This window comes from Oncorhynchus mykiss, chromosome 21, assembly GCF_057628025.1.
Source record: "Oncorhynchus mykiss isolate SJ-2025 chromosome 21, ASM5762802v1, whole genome shotgun sequence".
Lineage (NCBI taxonomy): Eukaryota > Metazoa > Chordata > Actinopteri > Salmoniformes > Salmonidae > Oncorhynchus > Oncorhynchus mykiss.
The window spans coordinates 35,901,285-35,924,334 of NC_143042.1; the positions used below are offsets into that span (position 1 = coordinate 35,901,285).

A 23,050-nucleotide genomic window follows, 5' to 3' on the forward strand; every position below is an offset into this window, starting at 1 on the left:
TACGCCATGAAAGTGACTAGCCACTTCATCATTCTTCCGGAGTCAGTCCCCTAATTATTTTTGAATGGGCTTGGCGATTATATATTACATTTGTGAAAATGCAGTTGTTTAAAATATATATTTATCATAATATATTTGTGATTGTGGCTGAATTTACTCCTGCCAGATGCCTTTTAATATAATGTTGCGCTGACGAACATTGCGCTACATCTTTGCCCTTTTAAGGCCATTCAAAAAGCTAACAAACATTAGAAAACTACAGGGCTACTTCCTTGAAAATGTTGCTGCACTTTCGATGCACGTTAACACAACCATTGGAACAAAGTGTTGTTGTTTCGTAAACTCCATGTTCAGTTGGATGAGAGCACAAATGGCCAGCGATCTAGCGTCAGTATTAAATACACCACAAGTCTCTGTGGCGCAATTGGTTAGCGCGTTAGACTGTTAATCTAAAGGTTGGTGATTCGAGCCCACCCAGGGGCGACAGTTTTCAGTTTGTTGTGCTCCATGATGTCGATGTGACGTCCTGTACCTGTTATGAGATTCCTGTTAAATTGCCGTGCTGAGGGTCAATGCCAACACAAGCCTCTCTCGTGCAATCAGTTAGTGTGTTTGACTGTCAATCTAAAGGTTGGTGCTTTGACACCACCCAGGGATGACATTTTTCAGATTGTGAAGTCCCCCTTCCTGACTTGGCATGAGCTTCCATGAGACTTTGGCCTGCTGAGGGTCAGTATAACCACAAGTCTCTGTGGTGCAATTTGTTGGCGCGTTAAACTGTTCATTTAAAAGTTGGTGATTTGAGCCCACCCAGGGATGCTGTCTTTCTATTTCTAGTGATATGGAAGACCTTCCTGGCCTTACAGTAAGCTTGCTTTTGACCTGCTGTGTTTCCTGTTGTAACATGTGATTGGTGTGTTGTTGAACATGAAAGATGACAAGTTACTATACCTACTGGTAAAATGGCTGTCAATGGTCTCTGATCTTCTGTTACTCAATAGCTTGATCATTCTGTGTTCTCCAAGGAACATATAATTTATTCTTATTAATCTGGCTAGTATGACAACGTAAATGATGTCAATCTGGTATGAAAAAACGTATTATTTATATTTATCTCGCGAGAAGGACAATGTTGGTCCAGTGTGTTTGTGTGTAAATGTATGCCTATACGCCATAAAAGTGACTAGCCACTTCATCATTCTTCCGGAGTCAGTCCCCTAATTATTTTTGAATGGGCTTGGCGATTATATATTACATTTGTGAAAATGCAGTTGTTTAAAATATATATTTATCATAATATATTTGTGATTGTGGCTGAATTTACTCCTGCCAGATGCCTTTTAATATAATGTTGCGCTGACGAACATTGCGCTACATCGTTGCCCTTTTAAGGCCATTCAAAAAGTTAACAAACATTAGAAAACTACAGGGCTACTTCCTTGAAAATGTTGCTGCACTTTCGATGCACGTTAACACAACCATTGGAACAAAGTGTTGTTGTTTCGTAAACTCCATGTTCAGTTGGATGAGAGCACAAATGGCCAGCGATCTAGCGTCAGTGTTAAATACACCACAAGTCTCTGTGGCGCAATTGGTTAGCGCGTTAGACTGTTAATCTAAAGGTTGGTGGTTCGAGCCCACCCAGGGACGACAGTTTTCAGTTTGTTGTGCTCCATGATGTCGATGTGACGTCCTGTACCTGTTATGAGATTCCTGTTAAATTGCCTTGCTGAGGGTCAATGCCAACACAAGCCTCTCTCGTGCAATCAGTTAGTGTGTTTGACTGTCAATCTAAAGGTTGGTGCTTTGACACCACCCAGGGATGACATTTTTCAGATTGTCAAGTCCCCCTTCCTGACTTGGCGTGAGCTTCCATGAGACTTTGGCCTGCTGAGGGTCAGTATAACCACAAGTCTCTGTGGTGCAATTTGTTGGCACGTTAGACTGTTCATTTAAAAGTTGGTGATTTGAGCCCACCCAGGGATGCTGTCTTTCTATTTCTAGTGATATGGAAGACCTTCCTGGCCTTACAGTAAGCTTGCTTTTGACCTGCTGTGTTTCCTGTTGTAACATGTGATTGGTGTGTTGTTGAACATGAAAGATGACAAGTTACTATACCTACTGGTGAAATGGCTGTCAATGGTCTCTGATCTTCTGTTACTCAATAGCTTGATCATTCTGTGTTCTCCAAGGAACATATAATTTATTCTTATTAGTCTGGCTAGTATGACAACGTAAATGATGTCAATCTGGTATGAAAAAACATATTATTTATATTTATCTCGCGAGAAGGACAATGTTGGTCCAGTGTGTTTGTGTGTAAATGTATGCCTATACGCCATAAAAGTGACTAGCCACTTCATCATTCTTCCGGAGTCAGTCCCCTAATTATTTTTGAATGGGCTTGGCGATTATATATTACATTTGTGAAAATGCAGTTGTTTAAAATATATATTTATCATAATATATTTGTGATTGTGGCTGAATTTACTCCTGCCAGATGCCTTTTAATATAATGTTGCGCTGACGAACATTGCGCTACATCTTTGCCCTTTTAAGGCCATTCAAACAGCTAACAAACATTAGAAAACTACAGGGCTACTTCCTTGAAAATGTTGCTGCACTTTCGATGCACGTTAACACAACCATTGGAACAAAGTGTTGTTGTTTCGTAAACTCCATGTTCAGTTGGATGAGAGCACAAATGGCCAGCGATCTAGCGTCAGTGTTAAATACACCACAAGTCTCTGTGGCGCAATTGGTTAGCGCGTTAGACTGTTAATCTAAAGGTTGGTGATTCGAGCCCACCCAGGGACGACAGTTTTCAGTTTGTTGTGCTCCATGATGTCGATGTGACGTCCTGTACCTGTTATGAGATTCCTGTTAAATTGCCGTGCTGAGGGTCAATGCCAACACAAGCCTATCTCGTGCAATCAGTTAGTGTGTTTGACTGTCAATCTAAAGGTTGGTGCTTTGACACCACCCAGGGATGACATTTTTCAGATTGTGAAGTCCCCCTTCCTGACTTGGCGTGAGCTTCCATGAGACTTTGGCCTGCTGAGGGTCAGTATAACCACAAGTCTCTGTGGTGCAATTTGTTGGCGCGTTAGACTGTTCATTTAAAAGTTGGTGATTTGAGCCCACCCAGGGATGCTGTCTTTCTATTTCTAGTGATATGGAAGACCTTCCTGGCCTTACAGTAAGCTTGCTTTTGACCTGCTGTGTTTCCTGTTGTAACATGTGATTGGTGTGTTGTTGAACATGAAAGATGACAACTTACTATACCTACTGGTAAAATGGCTGTCAATGGTCTCTGATCTTCTGTTACTCAATAGCTTGATCATTCTGTGTTCTCCAAGGAACATATAATTTATTCTTATTAATCTGGCTAGTATGACAACGTAAATGATGTCAATCTGGTATGAAAAAACGTATTATTTATATTTATCTCGCGAGAAGGACAATGTTGGTCCAGTGTTTTTGTGTGTAAATGTATGCCTATACGCCATAAAAGTGACTAGCCACTTCATCATTCTTCCGGAGTCAGTCCCCTAATTATTTTTGAATGGGCTTGGCGATTATATATTACATTTGTGAAAATGCAGTTGTTTAAAATATATATTTATCATAATATATTTGTGATTGTGGCTGAATTTACTCCTGCCAGATGCCTTTTAATATAATGTTGCGCTGACGAACATTGCGCTACATCTTTGCCCTTTTAAGGCCATTCAAACAGCTAACAAACATTAGAAAACTACAGGGCTACTTCCTTGAAAATGTTGCTGCACTTTCGATGCACGTTAACACAACCATTGGAACAAAGTGTTGTTGTTTCGTAAACTCCATGTTCAGTTGGATGAGAGCACAAATGGCCAGCGATCTAGCGTCAGTATTAAATACACCACAAGTCTCTGTGGCGCAATTGGTTAGCGCGTTAGACTGTTAATCTAAAGGTTGGTGGTTCGAGCCCACCCAGGGACGACAGTTTTCAGTTTGTTGTGCTCCATGATGTCGATGTGACGTCCTGTACCTGTTATGAGATTCCTGTTAAATTGCCGTGCTGAGGGTCAATGCCAACACAAGCCTCTCTCGTGCAATCAGTTAGTGTGTTTGACTGTCAATCTAAAGGTTGGTGCTTTGACACCACCCAGGGATGACATTTTTCAGATTGTGAAGTCCCCATTCCTGACTTGGCGTGAGCTTCCATGAGACTTTGGCCTGCTGAGGGTCAGTATAACCACAAGTCTCTTTGGTGGAATTTATTGGAACGTTAGACTGTTCATTTAAAAGTTGGTGATTTGAGCCCACCCAGGGATGCTGTCTTTCTATTTCTAGTGATATGGAAGACCTTCCTGGCCTTACAGTAAGCTTGCTTTTGACCTGCTGTGTTTCCTGTTGTAACATGTGATTGGTGTGTTGTTGAACATGAAAGATGACAAGTTACTATACCTACTGGTAAAATGGCTGTCAATGGTCTCTGATCTTCTGTTACTCAATAGCTTGATCATTCTGTGTTCTCCAAGGAACATATAATTTATTCTTATTAATCTGGCTAGTATGACAACGTAAATGATGTCAATCTGGTATGAAAAAACATATTATTTATATTTATCTCGCGAGAAGGACAATGTTGGTCCAGTGTGTTTGTGTGTAAATGTATGCCTATACGCCATAAAAGTGACTAGCCACTTCATCATTCTTCCGGAGTCAGTCCCCTAATTATTTTTGAATGGGCTTGGCGATTATATATTACATTTGTGAAAATGCAGTTGTTTAAAATATATATTTATCATAATATATTTGTGATTGTGGCTGAATTTACTCCTGCCAGATGCCTTTTAATATAATGTTGCGCTGACGAACATTGCGCTACATCTTTGCCCTTTTAAGGCCATTCAAAAAGCTAACAAACATTAGAAAACTACAGGGCTACTTCCTTGAAAATGTTGCTGCACTTTCGATGCACGTTAACACAACCATTGGAACAAAGTGTTGTTGTTTCGTAAACTCCATGTTCAGTTGGATGAGAGCACAAATGGCCAGCGATCTAGCGTCAGTATTAAATACACCACAAGTCTCTGTGGCGCAATTGGTTAGCGCTTTAGACTGTTAATCTAAAGGTTGGTGGTTCGAGCCCACCCAGGGACGACAGTTTTCAGTTTGTTGTGCTCCATGATGTCGATGTGACGTCCTGTACCTGTTATGAGATTCCTGTTAAATTGCCGTGCTGAGGGTCAATGCCAACACAAGCCTCTCTCGTGCAATCAGTTAGTGTGTTTGACTGTCAATCTAAAGGTTGGTGCTTTGACACCACCCAGGGATGACATTTTTCAGATTGTGAAGTCCCCCTTCCTGACTTGGCGTGAGCTTCCATGAGACTTTGGCCTGCTGAGGGTCAGTATAACCACAAGTCTCTGTGGTGCAATTTGTTGGCGCGTTAGACTGTTCATTTAAAAGTTGGTGATTTGAGCCCACCCAGGGATGCTGTCTTTCTATTTCTAGTGATATGGAAGACCTTCCTGGCCTTACAGTAAGCTTGCTTTTGACCTGCTGTGTTTCCTGTTGTAACATGTGATTGGTGTTGTTGAACATGAAAGATGACAAGTTACTATACCTACTGGTAAAATGGCTGTCAATGGTCTCTGATCTTCTGTTACTCAATAGCTTGATCATTCTGTGTTCTCCAAGGAACATATAATTTATTCTTATTAATCTGGCTAGTATGACAACGTAAATGATGTCAATCTGGTATGAAAAAACGTATTATTTATATTTATCTCGCGAGAAGGACAATGTTGGTCCAGTGTTTTTGTGTGTAAATGTATGCCTATACGCCATAAAAGTGACTAGCCACTTCATCATTCTTCCGGAGTCAGTCCCCTAATTATTTTTGAATGGGCTTGGCGATTATATATTACATTTGTGAAAATGCAGTTGTTTAAAATATATATTTATCATAATATATTTGTGATTGTGGCTGAATTTACTCCTGCCAGATGCCTTTTAATATAATGTTGCGCTGACGAACATTGCGCTACATCTTTGCCCTTTTAAGGCCATTCAAACAGCTAACAAACATTAGAAAACTACAGGGCTACTTCCTTGAAAATGTTACTGCACTTTCGATGCACGTTAACACAACCATTGGAACAAAGTGTTGTTGTTTCGTAAACTCCATGTTCAGTTGGATGAGAGCACAAATGGCCAGCGATCTAGCATCAGTATTAAATACACCACAAGTCTCTGTGGCGCAATTGGTTAGCGCGTTAGACTGTTAATCTAAAGGCTGGTGGTTCGAGCCCACCCAGGGACGACATGTCGATGTGACGTCCTATTCCTGTTAAATTGCCGTGCTGAGGGTCAATGCCAACACAAGCCTCTCTCGTGCAGTCAGTTAGTGTGTTTGACTGTCAATCTAAAGGTTGGTGCTTTGACACCACCCAGGGATGACATTTTTCAGATTGTGAAGTCCCCATTCCTGACTTGGCGTGAGCTTCCATGAGACTTTGGCCTGCTGAGGGTCAGTATAACCACAAGTCTCTTTGGTGCAATTTGTTGGCGCGTTAGACTGTTCATTTAAAAGTTGGTGATTTGAGCCCACCCAGGGATGCTGTCTTTCTATTTCTAGTGATATGGAAGACCTTCCTGGCCTTACAGTAAGCTTGCTTTTGACCTGCTGTGTTTCCTGTTGTAACATGTGATTGGTGTGTTGTTGAACATGAAAGATGACAAGTTACTATACCTACTGGTAAAATGGCTGTCAATGGTCTCTGATCTTCTGTTACTCAATAGCTTGATCATTCTGTGTTCTCCAAGGAACATATAATTTATTCTTATTAATCTGGCTAGTATGACAACGTAAATGATGTCAATCTGGTATGAAAAAACATATTATTTATATTTATCTCGCGAGAAGGACAATGTTGGTCCAGTGTGTTTGTGTGTAAATGTATGCCTATACGCCATAAAAGTGACTAGCCACTTCATCATTCTTCCGGAGTCAGTCCCCTAATTATTTTTGAATGGGCTTGGCGATTATATATTACATTTGTGAAAATGCAGTTGTTTAAAATATATATTTATCATAATATATTTGTGATTGTGGCTGAATTTACTCCTGCCAGATGTCTTTTAATATAATGTTGCGCTGACGAACATTGCGCTACATCTTTGCCCTTTTAAGGCCATTCAAAAAGCTAACAAACATTAGAAAACTACAGGGCTACTTCCTTGAAAATGTTGCTGCACTTTCGATGCACGTTAACACAACCATTGGAACAAAGTGTTGTTGTTTCGTAAACTCCATGTTCAGTTGGATGAGAGCACAAATGGCCAGCGATCTAGCGTCAGTATTAAATACACCACAAGTCTCTGTGGCGCAATTGGTTACCGCGTTAGACTGTTAATCTAAAGGTTGGTGGTTCGAGCCCACCCAGGGACGACATGTCGATGTGACGTCCTATTCCTGTTAAATTGCCGTGCTGAGGGTCAATGCCAACACAAGCCTCTCTCGTGCAATCAGTTAGTGTGTTTGACTGTCAATCTAAAGGTTGGTGCTTTGACACCACCCAGGGATTACATTTTTCAGATTGTGAAGTCCCCCTTCCTGACTTGGCGTGAGCTTCCATGAGACTTTGGCCTGCTGAGGGTCAGTATAACCACAAGTCTCTGTGGTGCAATTTGTTGGCGCGTTAGACTGTTAATTTAAAAGTTGGTGATTTGAGCCCACCCAGGGATGCTGTCTTTCTATTTCTAGTGATATGGAAGACCTTCCTGGCCTTACAGTAAGCTTGCTTTTGACCTGCTGTGTTTCCTGTTGTAACATGTGATTGGTGTGTTGTTGAACATGAAAGATGACAACTTACTATACCTACTGGTAAAATGGCTGTCAATGGTCTCTGATCTTCTGTTACTCAATAGCTTGATCATTCTGTGTTCTCCAAGGAACATATCATTTATTCTTATTAATCTGGCTTGTATGACAATGTAAATGATGTCAATCTGGTATGAAAAAACATATTATTTATATTTATCTCGCGAGAAGGACAATGTTGGTCCAGTGTGTTTGTGTGTAAATGTATGCCTATACGCCATGAAAGTGACTAGCCCCTTCATCATTCTTCCGGAGTCAGTCCCCTAATTATTTTTGAATGGGCTTGGCGATTATGTATTACATTTGTGAAAATGCAGTTGTTTAAAATATATATTTATCATAATATATTTGTGATTGTGGCTGAATTTACTCCTGCCAGATGCCTTTTAATATAATGTTGCGCTGACGAACATTGCGCTACATCTTTTCCCTTTTAAGGCCATTCAAAAAGCTAACAAACATTAGAAAACTACAGGGCTACTTCCTTGAAAATGTTGCTGCACTTTCGATGCACGTTAACACAACCATTGGAACAAAGTGTTGTTGTTTCGTAAACTCCATGTTCGTCAGTATTAAAGACACCACAAGTCTCTGTGGCGCAATTGGTTAGCGCGTTAGACTGTTAATCTAAAGGTTGGTGGTTCGAGCCCACCCAGGGTCGACAGTTTTCAGTTTGTTGTGCTCCATGATGTCGATGTGACGTCCTGTTATGAGATTCCTGTTAAATTGACTTGCTGAGGGTCAATGCCAACACAAGCCTCTCTCGTGCAATCATTTAGTGTGTTTGACTGTCAATCTAAAGGTTGGTGCTTTGACACCACCCAGGGATGACATTTTTCAATTGGTTAGCGCGTTAGACTGTTAATCTAAAGGTTGGTGGTTCGAGCCCACCCAGGGACGACAGTTTTCAGTTTGTTGTGCTCCATGATGTCGATGTGACGTCCTGTACCTGTTATGAGATTCCTGTTAAATTGCCGTGCTGACGGTCAATGCCAACACAAGCCTCTCTCGTGCAATCAGTTAGTGTGTTTGACTGTCAATCTAAAGGTTGGTGCTTTGACACCACCCAGGGATGACATTTTTCAGATTGTGAAGTCCCCCTTCCTGACTTGGCGTGAGCTTCCATGAGACTTTGGCCTGCTGAGGGTCAGTATAACCACAAATCTCTGTGGTGCAATTTGTTGGCGCGTTAGACTGTTCATTTAAAAGTTGGTGATTTGAGCCCACCCAGGGATGCTGTCTTTCTATTTCTAGTGATATGGAAGACCTTCCTGGCCTTACAGTAAGCTTGCTTTTGACCTGCTGTGTTTCCTGTTGTAACATGTGATTGGTGTGTTGTTGAACATGAAAGATGACAACTTACTATACCTACTGGTAAAATGGCTGTCAATGGTCTCTGATCTTCTGTTACTCAATAGCTTGATCATTCTGTGTTCTCCAAGGAACATATCATTTATTCTTATTAATCTGGCTTGTATGACAATGTAAATGATGTCAATCTGGTATGAAAAAACATATTATTTATATTTATCTCGCGAGAAGGACAATGTTGGTCCAGTGTGTTTGTGTGTAAATGTATGCCTATACGCCATGAAAGTGACTAGCCCCTTCATCATTCTTCCGGAGTCAGTCCCCTAATTATTTTTGAATGGGCTTGGCGATTATGTATTACATTTGTGAAAATGCAGTTGTTTAAAATATATATTTATCATAATATATTTGTGATTGTGGCTGAATTTACTCCTGCCAGATGCCTTTTAATATAATGTTGCGCTGACGAACATTGCGCTACATCTTTTCCCTTTTAAGGCCATTCAAAAAGCTAACAAACATTAGAAAACTACAGGGCTACTTCCTTGAAAATGTTGCTGCACTTTCGATGCACGTTAACACAACCATTGGAACAAAGTGTTGTTGTTTCGTAAACTCCATGTTCGTCAGTATTAAAGACACCACAAGTCTCTGTGGCGCAATTGGTTAGCGCGTTAGACTGTTAATCTAAAGGTTGGTGGTTCGAGCCCACCCAGGGTCGACAGTTTTCAGTTTGTTGTGCTCCATGATGTCGATGTGACGTCCTGTTATGAGATTCCTGTTAAATTGACTTGCTGAGGGTCAATGCCAACACAAGCCTCTCTCGTGCAATCATTTAGTGTGTTTGACTGTCAATCTAAAGGTTGGTGCTTTGACACCACCCAGGGATGACATTTTTCAATTGGTTAGCGCGTTAGACTGTTAATCTAAAGGTTGGTGGTTCGAGCCCACCCAGGGACGACAGTTTTCAGTTTGTTGTGCTCCATGATGTCGATGTGACGTCCTGTACCTGTTATGAGATTCCTGTTAAATTGCCGTGCTGACGGTCAATGCCAACACAAGCCTCTCTCGTGCAATCAGTTAGTGTGTTTGACTGTCAATCTAAAGGTTGGTGCTTTGACACCACCCAGGGATGACATTTTTCAGATTGTGAAGTCCCCCTTCCTGACTTGGCGTGAGCTTCCATGAGACTTTGGCCTGCTGAGGGTCAGTATAACCACAAATCTCTGTGGTGCAATTTGTTGGCGCGTTAGACTGTTCATTTAAAAGTTGGTGATTTGAGCCCACCCAGGGATGCTGTCTTTCTATTTCTAGTGATATGGAAGACCTTCCTGGCCTTACAGTAAGCTTGCTTTTGACCTGCTGTGTTTCCTGTTGTAACATGTGATTGGTGTGTTGTTGAACATGAAAGATGACAACTTACTATACCTACTGGTAAAATGGCTGTCAATGGTCTCTGATCTTCTGTTACTCAATAGCTTGATCATTCTGTGTTCTCCAAGGAACATATAATTTATTCTTATTAATCTGGCTAGTATGACAACGTAAATGATGTCAATCTGGTATGAAAAAACATATTATTTATATTTATCTCGCGAGAAGGACAATGTTGGTCCAGTGTGTTTGTGTGTAAATGTATGCCTATACGCCATAAAAGTGACTAGCCAGTTCATCATTCTTCCGGAGTCAGTCCCCTAATTATTTTTGAATGGGCTTGGCGATTATATATTACATTTGTGAAAATGCAGTTGTTTAAAATATATATTTATCATAATATATTTGTGATTGTGGCTGAATTTACTCCTGCCAGATGCCTTTTAATATAATGTTGTGCTGACGAACATTGCGCTACATCTTTTCCCTTTTAAGGCCATTCAAAAAGCTAACAAACATTAGAAAACTACAGGGCTACTTCCTTGAAAATGTTGCTGCACTTTCGATGCACGTTAACACAACCATTGGAACAAAGTGTTGTTGTTTCGTAAACTCCATGTTCAGTTGGATGAGAGCAGAAATGGCCAGCGATCTAGCGTCAGTATTATGTACACCACAAGTCTCTGTGGCGCAATTGGTTAGCGCGTTAGACTGTTAATCTAAAGGTTGGTGGTTCGAGCCCACCCAGGGACGACAGTTTTCAGTTTGTTGTGCTCCATGATGTCGATGTGAGATTCCTGTTAAATTGACTTGCTGAGGGTCAAGCCTCTCTCGTGCAATCAGTTAGTGTGTTTGACTGTCAATCTAAAGGTTGGTGCTTTGACACCACCCAGGGATGACATTTTTCAGATTGTGAAGTCCCCCTTCCTGACTTGGCGTGAGCTTCCATGAGACTTTGGCCTGCTGAGGGTCAGTATAACCACAAGTCTCTGTGGTGCAATTTGTTGGCGCGTTAGACTGTTAATTTAAAAGTTGGTGATTTGAGCCCACCCAGGGATGCTGTCTTTCTATTTATAGTGATATGGAAGACCTTCCTGGCCTTACAGTAAGCTTGCTTTTGACCTGCTGTGTTTCCTGTTGTAACATGTGATTGGTGTGTTGTTGAACATGAAAGATGACAACTTACTATACCTACTGGTAAAATGGCTGTCAATGGTCTCTGATCTTCTGTTACTCAATAGCTTGATCATTCTGTGTTCTCCAAGGAACATATCATTTATTCTTATTAATCTGGCTAGTATGACAACGTAAATGATGTCAATCTGGTATGAAAAAACGTATTATTCATATTTATCTCGCGAGAAGGACAATGTTGGTCCAGTGTGTTTGTGTGTAAATGTATGCCTATACGCCATAAAAGTGACTAGCCAGTTCATCATTCTTCCGGAGTCAGTCCCCTAATTATTTTTGAATGGGCTTGGCGATTATATATTACATTTGTGAAAATGCAGTTGTTTAAAATATATATTTATCATAATATATTTGTGATTGTGGCTGAATTTACTCCTGCCAGATGCCTTTTAATATAATGTTGCGCTGACGAACATTGCGCTACATCTTTTCCCTTTTAAGGCCATTCAAAAAGCTAACAAACATTAGAAAACTACAGGGCTACTTCCTTGAAAATGTTGCTGCACTTTCGATGCACGTTAACACAACCATTGGAACAAAGTGTTGTTGTTTCGTAAACTCCATGTTCAGTTGGATGAGAGCACAAATGGCCAGCGATCTAGCGTCAGTATTATTATACACCACAAGTCTCTGTGGCGCAATTGGTTAGCGCGTTAGACTGTTAATCTAAAGGTTGGTGGTTCGAGCCCACCCAGGGACGACAGTTTTCAGTTTGTTGTGCTCCATGATGTCGATGTGACGTCCTGTTATGAGATTCCTGTTAAATTGCCGTGCTGAGGGTCAATGCCAACACAAGCCTCTCTCGTGCAATCAGTTAGTGTGTTTGACTGTCAATCTAAAGGTTGGTGCTTTGACACCACCCAGGGATGACATTTTTCAGATTGTGAAGTTCCCCTTCCTGACTTGGCGTGAGCTTCCATGAGACTTTGGCCTGCTGAGGGTCAGTATAACCACAAGTCTCTGTGGTGCAATTTGTTGGCGCGTTAGACTGTTCATTTAAAAGTTGGTGATTTGAGCCCACCCAGGGATGCTGTCTTTCTATTTCTAGTGATATGGAAGACCTTCCTGGCCTTACAGTAAGCTTGCTTTTGACCTGCTGTGTTTCCTGTTGTAACATGTGATTGGTGTGTTGTTGAACATGAAAGATGACAACTTACTATACCTACTGGTAAAATGGCTGTCAATGGTCTCTGATCTTCTGTTACTCAATAGCTTGATCATTCTGTGTTCTCCAAGGAACATATCATTTATTCTTATTAATCTGGCTAGTATGACAATGTAAATGATGTCAATCTGGTATGAAAAAACATATTATTTATATTTATCTCGCGAGAAGGACAATGTTGGTCCAGTGTGTTTGTGTGTAAATGTATGCCTATACGCCATGAAAGTGACTAGCCCCTTCATCATTCTTCTGGAGTCAGTGCCCTAATTATTTTTGAATGGGCTTGGCGATTATGTATTACATTTGTGAAAATGCAGTTGTTTAAAATATATATTTATCATAATATATTTGTGATTGTGGCTGAATTTACTCCTGCCAGATGCCTTTTAATATAATGTTGCGCTGACGAACATTGCGCTACATCTTTTCCCTTTTAAGGCCATTCAAAAAGCTAACAAACATTAGAAAACTACAGGGCTACTTCCTTGAAAATGTTGCTGCACTTTCGATGCACGTTAATACAACCATTGGAACAAAGTGTTGTTGTTTCGTAAACTCCATGTTCAGTTGGATGAGAGCACAAATGGCCAGCGATCTAGCGTCAGTATTATATACACCACAAGTCTCTGTGGCGCAATTGGTTAGCGCGTTAGACTGTTAATCTAAAGGTTGGTGGTTCGAGGCCACCCAGGGACGACAGTTTTCAGTTTGTTGTGCTCCATGATGTCGATGTGACGTCCTGTTATGAGATTCCTGTTAAATTGCCGTGCTGAGGGTCAATGCCAACACAAGCCTCTCTCGTGCAATCAGTTAGTGTGTTTGACTGTCAATCTAAAGGTTGGTGCTTTGACACCACCCAGGGATGACATTTTTCAGATTGTGAAGTTCCCCTTCCTGACTTGGCGTGAGCTTCCATGAGACTTTGGCCTGCTGAGGGTCAGTATAACCACAAGTCTCTGTGGTGCAATTTGTTGGCGCGTTAGACTGTTCATTTAAAAGTTGGTGATTTGAGCCCACCCAGGGATGCTGTCTTTCTATTTCTAGTGATATGGAAGACCTTCCTGGCCTTACAGTAAGCTTGCTTTTGACCTGCTGTGTTTCCTGTTGTAACATGTGATTGGTGTGTTGTTGAACATGAAAGATGACAACTTACTATACCTACTGGTAAAATGGCTGTCAATGGTCTCTGATCTTCTGTTACTCAATAGCTTGATCATTCTGTGTTCTCCAAGGAACATATCATTTATTCTTATTAATCTGGCTAGTATGACAATGTAAATGATGTCAATCTGGTATGAAAAAACATATTATTTATATTTATCTCGCGAGAAGGACAATGTTGGTCCAGTGTGTTTGTGTGTAAATGTATGCCTATACGCCATGAAAGTGACTAGCCCCTTCATCATTCTTCTGGAGTCAGTGCCCTAATTATTTTTGAATGGGCTTGGCGATTATGTATTACATTTGTGAAAATGCAGTTGTTTAAAATATATATTTATCATAATATATTTGTGATTGTGGCTGAATTTACTCCTGCCAGATGCCTTTTAATATAATGTTGCGCTGACGAACATTGCGCTACATCTTTTCCCTTTTAAGGCCATTCAAAAAGCTAACAAACATTAGAAAACTACAGGGCTACTTCCTTGAAAATGTTGCTGCACTTTCGATGCACGTTAATACAACCATTGGAACAAAGTGTTGTTGTTTCGTAAACTCCATGTTCAGTTGGATGAGAGCACAAATGGCCAGCGATCTAGCGTCAGTATTATATACACCACAAGTCTCTGTGGCGCAATTGGTTAGCGCGTTAGACTGTTAATCTAAAGGTTGGTGGTTCGAGGCCACCCAGGGACGACAGTTTTCAGTTTGTTGTGCTCCATGATGTCGATGTGACGTCCTGTACCTGTTATGAGATTCCTGTTAAATTGACTTGCTGAGGGTCAATGCCAACACAAGCCTCTCTCGTGCAATCAGTTAGTGTGTTTGACTGTCAATCTAAAGGTTGGTGCTTTGACACCACCCAGGGATGACATTTTTCAGATTGTGAAGTCCCCCTTCCTGACTTGGCGTGAGCTTCCATGAGACTTTGGCCTGCTGAGGGTCAGTATAACCACAAGTCTCTGTGGTGCAATTTGTTGGCGCGTTAGACTGTTCATTTAAAAGTTGGTGATTTGAGCCCACCCAGGGATGCTGTCTTTCTATTTCTAGTGATATGGAAGACCTTCCTGGCCTTACAGTAAGCTTGCTTTTGACCTGCTGTGTTTCCTGTTGTAACATGTGATTGGTGTGTTGTTGAACATGAAAGATGACAACTTACTATACCTACTGGTAAAATGGCTGTCAATGGTCTCTGATCTTCTGTTACTCAATAGCTTGATCATTCTGTGTTCTCCAAGGAACATATCATTTATTCTTATTAATCTGGCTAGTATGACAATGTAAATGATGTCAATCTGGTATGAAAAAACATATTATTTATATTTATCTCGCGAGAAGGACAATGTTGGTCCAGTGTGTTTGTGTGTAAATGTATGCCTATACGCCATGAAAGTGACTAGCCCCTTCATCATTCTTCCGGAGTCAGTGCCCTAATTATTTTTGAATGGGCTTGGCGATTATGTATTACATTTGTGAAAATGCAGTTGTTTAAAATATATATTTATCATAATATATTTGTGATTGTGGCTGAATTTACTCCTGCCAGATGCCTTTTAATATAATGTTGCGCTGACGAACATTGCGCTACATCTTTTCCCTTTTAAGGCCATTCAAAAAGCTAACAAACATTAGAAAACTACAGGGCTACTTCCTTGAAAATGTTGCTGCACTTTCGATGCACGTTAATACAACCATTGGAACAAAGTGTTGTTGTTTCGTAAACTCCATGTTCAGTTGGATGAGAGCACAAATGGCCAGCGATCTAGCGTCAGTATTATATACACCACAAGTCTCTGTGGCGCAATTGGTTACCGCGTTAGACTGTTAATCTAAAGGTTGGTGGTTCGAGGCCACCCAGGGACGACAGTTTTCAGTTTGTTGTGCTCCATGATGTCGATGTGACGTCCTGTACCTGTTATGAGATTCCTGTTAAATTGACTTGCTGAGGGTCAATGCCAACACAAGCCTCTCTCGTGCAATCAGTTAGTGTGTTTGACTGTCAATCTAAAGGTTGGTGCTTTGACACCACCCAGGGATGACATTTTTCAGATTGTGAAGTCCCCCTTCCTGACTTGGCGTGAGCTTCCATGAGACTTTGGCCTGCTGAGGGTCAGTATAACCACAAGTCTCTGTGGTGCAATTTGTTGGCGCGTTAGACTGTTAATTTAAAAGTTGGTGATTTGAGCCCACCCAGGGATGCTGTCTTTCTATTTCTAGTGATATGGAAGACCTTCCTGGCCTTACAGTAAGCTTGCTTTTGACCTGCTGTGTTTCCTGTTGTAACATGTGATTGGTGTGTTGTTGAACATGAAAGATGACAAGTTACTGTACCTACTGGTAAAATGGCTGTCAATGGTCTCTGATCTTCTGTTACTCAATAGCTTGATCATTCTGTGTTCTCCAAGGAACATATCATTTATTCTTATTAATCTGGCTAGTATGACAATGTAAATGATGTCAATCTGGTATGAAAAAACATATTATTTATATTTATCTCGCGAGAAGGACAATGTTGGTCCAGTGTGTTTGTGTGTAAATGTATGCCTATACGCCATGAAAGTGACTAGCCACTTCATCATTCTTCCGGAGTCAGTCCCCTAATTATTTTTGAATGGGCTTGGCGATTATATATTAAATTTGTGAAAATGCAGTTGTTTAAAATATATATTTATCATAATATATTTGTGATTGTGGCTGAATTTACTCCTGCCAGATGCCTTTTAATATAATGTTGCGCTGACGAACATTGCGCTACATCTTTTCCCTTTTAAGGCCATTCAAAAAGCTAACAAACATTAGAAAACTACAGGGCTACTTCCTTGAAAATGTTGCTGCACTTTCGATGCACGTTAACACAACCATTGGAACAAAGTGTTGTTGTTTCGTAAACTCCATGTTCAGTTGGATGAGAGCACAAATGGCCAGCGATCTAGCGTCAGTATTAAATACAACACAAGTCTCTGTGGCGCAATTGGTTAGCGTGTTCGACTGTTGATCTAAAGGTTGGTGGTTCGAGTCCACCCAGGGTCGACAGTTTTCAGTTTGTTGTGCTCCATGATGTCGATGTGACTACCTGTTATGAGATTCCTGTTAAATTGACGTGCTGAGGGTCAATGTCAACACAAGCCTCTCTCGTGCAATCAGTTAGTGTGTTTGACTGTCAATCTAAAGGTTGGTGCTTTGACACCACCCAGGGATGACATTTTTCAGATTGTGAAGTCCCCCTTCCTGACTTGGCGTGAGCTTCCATGAGACTTTGGCCTGCTGAGGGTCAGTATAACCACAAGTCTCTGTGGTGCAATTTGTTGGCGCGTTAGACTGTTCATTTAAAAGTTGGTGATTTGAGCCCACCCAGGGATGCTGTCTTTCTATTTCTAGTGATATGGAAGACCTTCCTGGCCTTACAGTAAGCTTGCTTTTGACCTGCTGTGTTTCCTGTTGTAACATGTGATTGGTGTGTTGTTGAACATGAAAGATGACAAGTTACTATACCTACTGGTAAAATGGCTGTCAATGGTCTCTGATCTTCTGTTACTCAATAGCTTGATCATTCTGTGTTCTCCAAGGAACATATAATTTATTCTTATTAATCTGGCTAGTATGACAACGTAAATGATGTCAATCTGGTATGAAAAAACATATTATTTATATTTATCTCGCGAGATGGACAATGTTGGTCCAGTGTGTTTGTGTGTAAATGTATGCCTATACGCCATGAAAGTGACTAGCCACTTCATCATTCTTCCGGAGTCAGTCCCCTAATTATTTTTGAATGGGCTTGGCGATTATATATTACATTTGTGAAAATGCAGTTGTTTAATATATATTTATCATAATATATTTGTGATTGTGGCTGAATTTACTCCTGCCAGATGCCTTTTAATATAATGTTGCGCTGACGAACATTGCGCTACATCTTTGCCCTTTTAAGGCCATTCAAAAAGCTAACAAACATTAGAAAACTACAGGGCTACTTCCTTGAAAATGTTGCTGCACTTTCGATGCACGTTAACACAACCATTGGAACAAAGTGTTGTTGTTTCCTAAACTCCATGTTCAGTTGGATGAGAGCACTAATGGCCAGCGATCTAGCGTCAGTATTAAATACACCACAAGTCTCTGTGACGCAATTGGTTAGCGCGTTAGACTGTTCATCTAAAGGTTGGTGGTTCAAGCCCACCCAGGGACGACAGTTTTCAGTTTGTTGTGCTCCATGATGTCGATGTGACGTCCTGTACCTGTTATGAGATTCCTGTTAAATTGCCGTGCTGAGGGTCAATGCCAACACAAGCCTCTCTCGTGCAATCAGTTAGTGTGTTTGACTGTCAATCTAAAGGTTGGTGCTTTGACACCACCCAGGGATGACATTTTTCAGATTGTGAAGTCAATCAATCAATCAATCAAATTTATTTTATATAGCCCTTCGTACATCAGCTGATATCTCAAAGTGCTGTACAGAAACCCAGCCTAAAACCCCAAACAGCAAGCAATGCAGGTGAAGAAGCACGGTGGCTAGGAAAAACTCCCTAGAAAGGCCAAAACCTAGGAAGAAACCTAGAGAGGAACCAGGCTATGTGGGGTGGCCAGTCCTCTTCTGGCTGTGCCGGGTGGAGATTATAACAAAACATGGTCAAGATGTTCAAATGTTCATAAATGACCAGCATGGTCGAATAATAATAAGGCAGAATAGTTGAAACTGGAGCAGCAGCACAGTCAGGTGGACTGGGGACAGCAAGGAGTCATCATGTCAGGTATTCCTGGGGCATGGTCCTAGGGCTCAGGTCCTCCGAGAGAGAGAAAGAAAGAGAGAATTAGAGAGAGCATATGTGGGATGGCCAGTCCTCTTCTGGCTGTGCCGGGTGGAGATTATAACAGAACATGGCCAAGATGTTCAAATGTTCATAAATGATCAGCATGGTCAAATAATAATAAGGCAGAACAGTTGAAACTGGAGCAGCAGCACAGCCAGGTGGACTGGGGACAGCAAGGAGTCATCATGTCAGGTAGTCCTGGGGCATGGTCCTAGGGCTCAGGTCCTCCGAGAGAGAGAAAGAGAGAAGGAGAGAATTAGAGAACGCACACTTAGATTCACACAGGACACCGAATAGGACAGGAGAAGTACTCCAGATATAACAAACTGACCCTAGCCCCCCGACACATAAACTACTGCAGCATAAATACTGGAGGCTGAGACAGGAGGGGTCAGGAGACACTGTGGCCCACTCCGAGGACACCCCCGGACAGGGCCAAACAGGAAGGATATAACCCCACCCACTTTGCCAAAGCACAGCCCCCACACCACTAGAGGGATATCTTCAACCACCAACTTACCATCCTGAGACAAGGCTGAGTATAGCCCACAAAGACCTCCGCCACGGCACAACTTAAGTGGGGGGGGGGGGGGGGGGGGCGCCAACCCAGACAGGATGACCACATCAGTGACTCAACCCACTCAGGTGACGCACCGCCTCCAGGGACGGCATGAGAGAGCCCCAGTAAAGCCAGTGACTCAGCCCCTGTAATAGGGTTAGAGGCAGAGAATCCCAGTGGAAAGAGGGGAACCGGCCAGGCAGAGACAGCAAGGGTGGTTCGTTGCTCCAGAGCCTTTCCGTTCACCCTCCCACTCCTGGGCCAGACTACACTCAATCATATGACCCACTGAAGAGATGAGTCTTCAGTAGAGACTTAAAGGTTGAGACCGAGTTTGCGTCTCTGACATGGGTAGGCAGACCGTTCCATAAAAATGGAGCTCTATAGGAGAAAGCCCTGCCTCCAGCTGTTTGCTTAAAAATTCTAGGGACAATTAGGAGGCCTGCGTCTTGTGACCGTAGCGTACGTGTAGGTATGTACGGCAGGACCAAATCAGAGAGATAGATAGGAGCAAGCCCATGTAATGCTTTGTAGGTTAGCAGTAAAACCTTGAAATCAGCCCTTGCTTTGACAGGAAGCCAGTGTAGAGAGGCTAGCACTGGAGTAATATGATCAAATTTTTTGGTTCTAGTCAGGATTCTAGCAGCCGTATTTAGCACTAACTGAAGTTTATTTAGTGCTTTATCCGGGTAGCCGGAAAGTAGAGCATTGCAGTAGTCTAACCTGGAAGTGACAAAAGCATGGATTAATTTTTCTGCATCATTTTTGGACAGAAAGTTCCTGATTTTTGCAATGTTACGTAGATGGAAAAAAGCTGTCCTTGAAATGGTCTTGATATGTTCTTCAAAAGAGAGATCAGGGTCCAGAGTAACGCCGAGGTCCTTCACAGTTTTATTTGAGACGACTGTACAACCATTAAGATTAATTGTCAGATTCAACAGAAGATCTCTTTGTTTCTTGGGACCTAGAACAAGCATCTCTGTTTTGTCCGAGTTTAAAAGTAGAAAGTTTGCAGCCATCCACTTCCTTATGTCTGAAACACATTCTTCTAGCAAGGGCAATTTTGGGGCTTCACCATGTTTAATTGAAATGTACAGCTGTGTGTCATCTGCATAGCAGTGAAAGTTAACATTATGTTTTCGAATAACATCCCCAAGAGGTAAAATATATAGTGAAAACAATAGTGGTCCTAAAACGGAACCTTGAGGAACACCGAAATTTACAGTTGATTTGTCAGAGGACAGACCATTCACAGAGACAAACTGATATCTTTCCGACAGATAAGATCTAAACCAGGCCAGAACTTGTCCGTGTAGACCAATTTGGGTTTCCAATCTCTCCAAAAGAATGTGGTGATCGATGGTATCAAAAGCAGCACTAAGGTCTAGGAGCACGAGGACAGATGCAGAGCCTCGGTCCGATGCCATTAAAATGTCATTTACCACCTTCACAAGTGCCGTCTCAGTGCTATGATGGGGTCTAAAACCAGACTGAAGCATTTCGTATACATTGTTTGTCTTCAGGAAGGCAGTGAGTTGTTGCGCAACAGCCTTTTCTAAAATTTTTGAGAGGAATGGAAGATTCGATATAGGCCGATAGTTTTTTATATTTTCTGGGTCAAGGTTTGGCTTTTTCAAGAGAGGCTTTATTACTGCCACTTTTAGTGAGTTTGGTACACATCCGGTGGATAGAGAGCCGTTTATTATGTTCAACATAGTAGGGCCAAGCACAGGAAGCAGCTCTTTCAGTAGTTTAGTTGGAATAGGGTCCAGTATGCAGCTTGAAGGTTTAGAGGCCATGATTATTTTCATCATTGTGTCAAGAGATATAGTACTAAAACACTTGAGTGTCTCTCTTGATCCTAGGTCCTGGCAGAGTTGTGCAGACTCAGGACAACTGAGCTTTGAAGGAATACGCAGATTTAAGGAAGAGTCCGTAATTTGCTTTCTAATAATCATAATCTTTTCCTCAAAGAAGTTCATGAATTTATCACTGCTAAAGTGAAAGTCATCCTCTCTTGGGGAATGCTGCTTTTTAGTTAGCTTTGCGACAGTATCAAAAAGGAATTTCGGATTGTTCTTATTTTCCTCAATTAAGTTAGAAAAATAGGATGATCGAGCAGCAGTAAGGGCTCTTCGGTACTGCACAGTACTGTCTTTCCAAGCTAGTCGGAAGACTTCCAGTTTGGTGTGGCGCCATTTCCGTTCCAATTTTCTGGAAGCTTGCTTCAGAGCTCGGGTATTTTCTGTGTACCAGGGAGCTAGTTTCTTATGAGAAATGTTTTTAGTTTTTAGGGGTGCAACTGCATCTAGGGTATTGCGCAAGGTTAAGTTGAGTTCCTCAGTTAGGTGGTTAACTGATTTTTGTCCTCTGGCGTCCTTGGGTAGGCAGAAGGAGTCTGGAAGGACATCAAGGAATCTTTGTGTTGTCTGTGAATTTATAGCACGACTTTTGATGATCCTTGGTTGGGGTCTGAGCAGATTATTTGTTGCAATTGCAAACGTAATAAAATGGTGGTCCGATAGTCCAGGATTATGAGGAAAAACATTAAGATCCACAACATTTATTCCATGGGACAAAACTAGGTCCAGCGTATGACTGTGACAGTGAGTGGGTCCAGAGACATGTTGGACAAAACCCACTGAGTCGATGATGGCTCCGAAAGCCTTTTGGAGTGGGTCTGTGGACTTTTCCATGTGAATATTAAAGTCACCAAAGATTAGAATATTATCCGCTATGACTACAAGGTCCGATAGGAATTCAGGGAACTCAGTGAGGAACGCTGTATATGGCCCAGGAGGCCTGTAAACAGTAGCTATAAAAAGTGATTGAGTAGGCTGCATAGATTTCATGACTAGAAGCTCAAAAGACGAAAACGTCATTTTTTTTTTTGTAAATTGAAATTTGCTATCGTAAATGTTAGCAACACCTCCGCCTTTGCGGGATGCACGGGGGATATGGTCACTAGTGTAGCCAGGAGGTGAGGCCTCATTTAACACAGTAAATTCATCAGGCTTAAGCCATGTTTCAGTCAGGCCAATCACATCAAGATTATGATCAGTGATTAGTTCATTGACTATAATTGCCTTTGAAGTAAGGGATCTAACATTAAGTAGCCCTATTTTGAGATGTGAGGTATCATGATCTCTTTCAATAATGACAGGAATGGAGGTGGTCTTTATCCTAGTGAGATTGCTAAGGCGAACACCGCCATGTTTAGTTTTGCCCAACCTAGGTCGAGGCACAGACACGGTCTCAATGGTGATAGCTGAGCTGACTACACTGACTGTGCTAGTGGCAGACTCCACTATGCTGGCAGGCTGGCTAACAGCCTGCTGCCTGGCCTGCACCCTATTTCATTGTGGAGCTAGAGGAGTTAGAGCCCTGTCTATGTTGGTAGATAAAATGAGAGCACCCCTCCAGCTAGGATGGAGTCCGTCACTCCTCAGCAGGTCAGGCTTGGTCCTGTTTGTGGGCGAGTCCCAGAAAGAGGGCCAATTATCTACAAATTCTATCTTTTGGGAGGGGCAGAAAACAGTTTTCAACCAGCGATTGAGTTGTGAGACTCTGCTGTAGAGCTCATCACTCCCCCTAACTGGGAG

At 41.7% G+C, this 23,050-nt stretch overlaps 5 non-coding genes across 5 annotated transcripts; all 5 read left to right on the plus strand.

Moving 5' to 3' along the window:
- Window positions 1-1,576: 1,576 nt before the first annotated feature.
- On the plus strand, window positions 1,577-1,650 carry trnan-guu (transfer RNA asparagine (anticodon GUU)). Its single transcript has one exon. It is a non-coding gene; the product is annotated as a tRNA-Asn (tRNA).
- A 2,260-nt stretch (window positions 1,651-3,910) lies between these two features.
- Window positions 3,911-3,984, plus strand: trnan-guu (transfer RNA asparagine (anticodon GUU)). The gene has a single exon. It is a non-coding gene; the product is annotated as a tRNA-Asn (tRNA).
- A 2,258-nt stretch (window positions 3,985-6,242) lies between these two features.
- trnan-guu (transfer RNA asparagine (anticodon GUU)) lies at window positions 6,243-6,316 on the plus strand. The gene has a single exon. It is a non-coding gene; the product is annotated as a tRNA-Asn (tRNA).
- A 4,924-nt stretch (window positions 6,317-11,240) lies between these two features.
- On the plus strand, window positions 11,241-11,314 carry trnan-guu (transfer RNA asparagine (anticodon GUU)). Its single transcript has one exon. It is a non-coding gene; the product is annotated as a tRNA-Asn (tRNA).
- Window positions 11,315-12,378: 1,064 nt separating this feature from the next.
- trnan-guu (transfer RNA asparagine (anticodon GUU)) lies at window positions 12,379-12,452 on the plus strand. Its single transcript has one exon. It is a non-coding gene; the product is annotated as a tRNA-Asn (tRNA).
- Window positions 12,453-23,050: the final 10,598 nt, after the last annotated feature.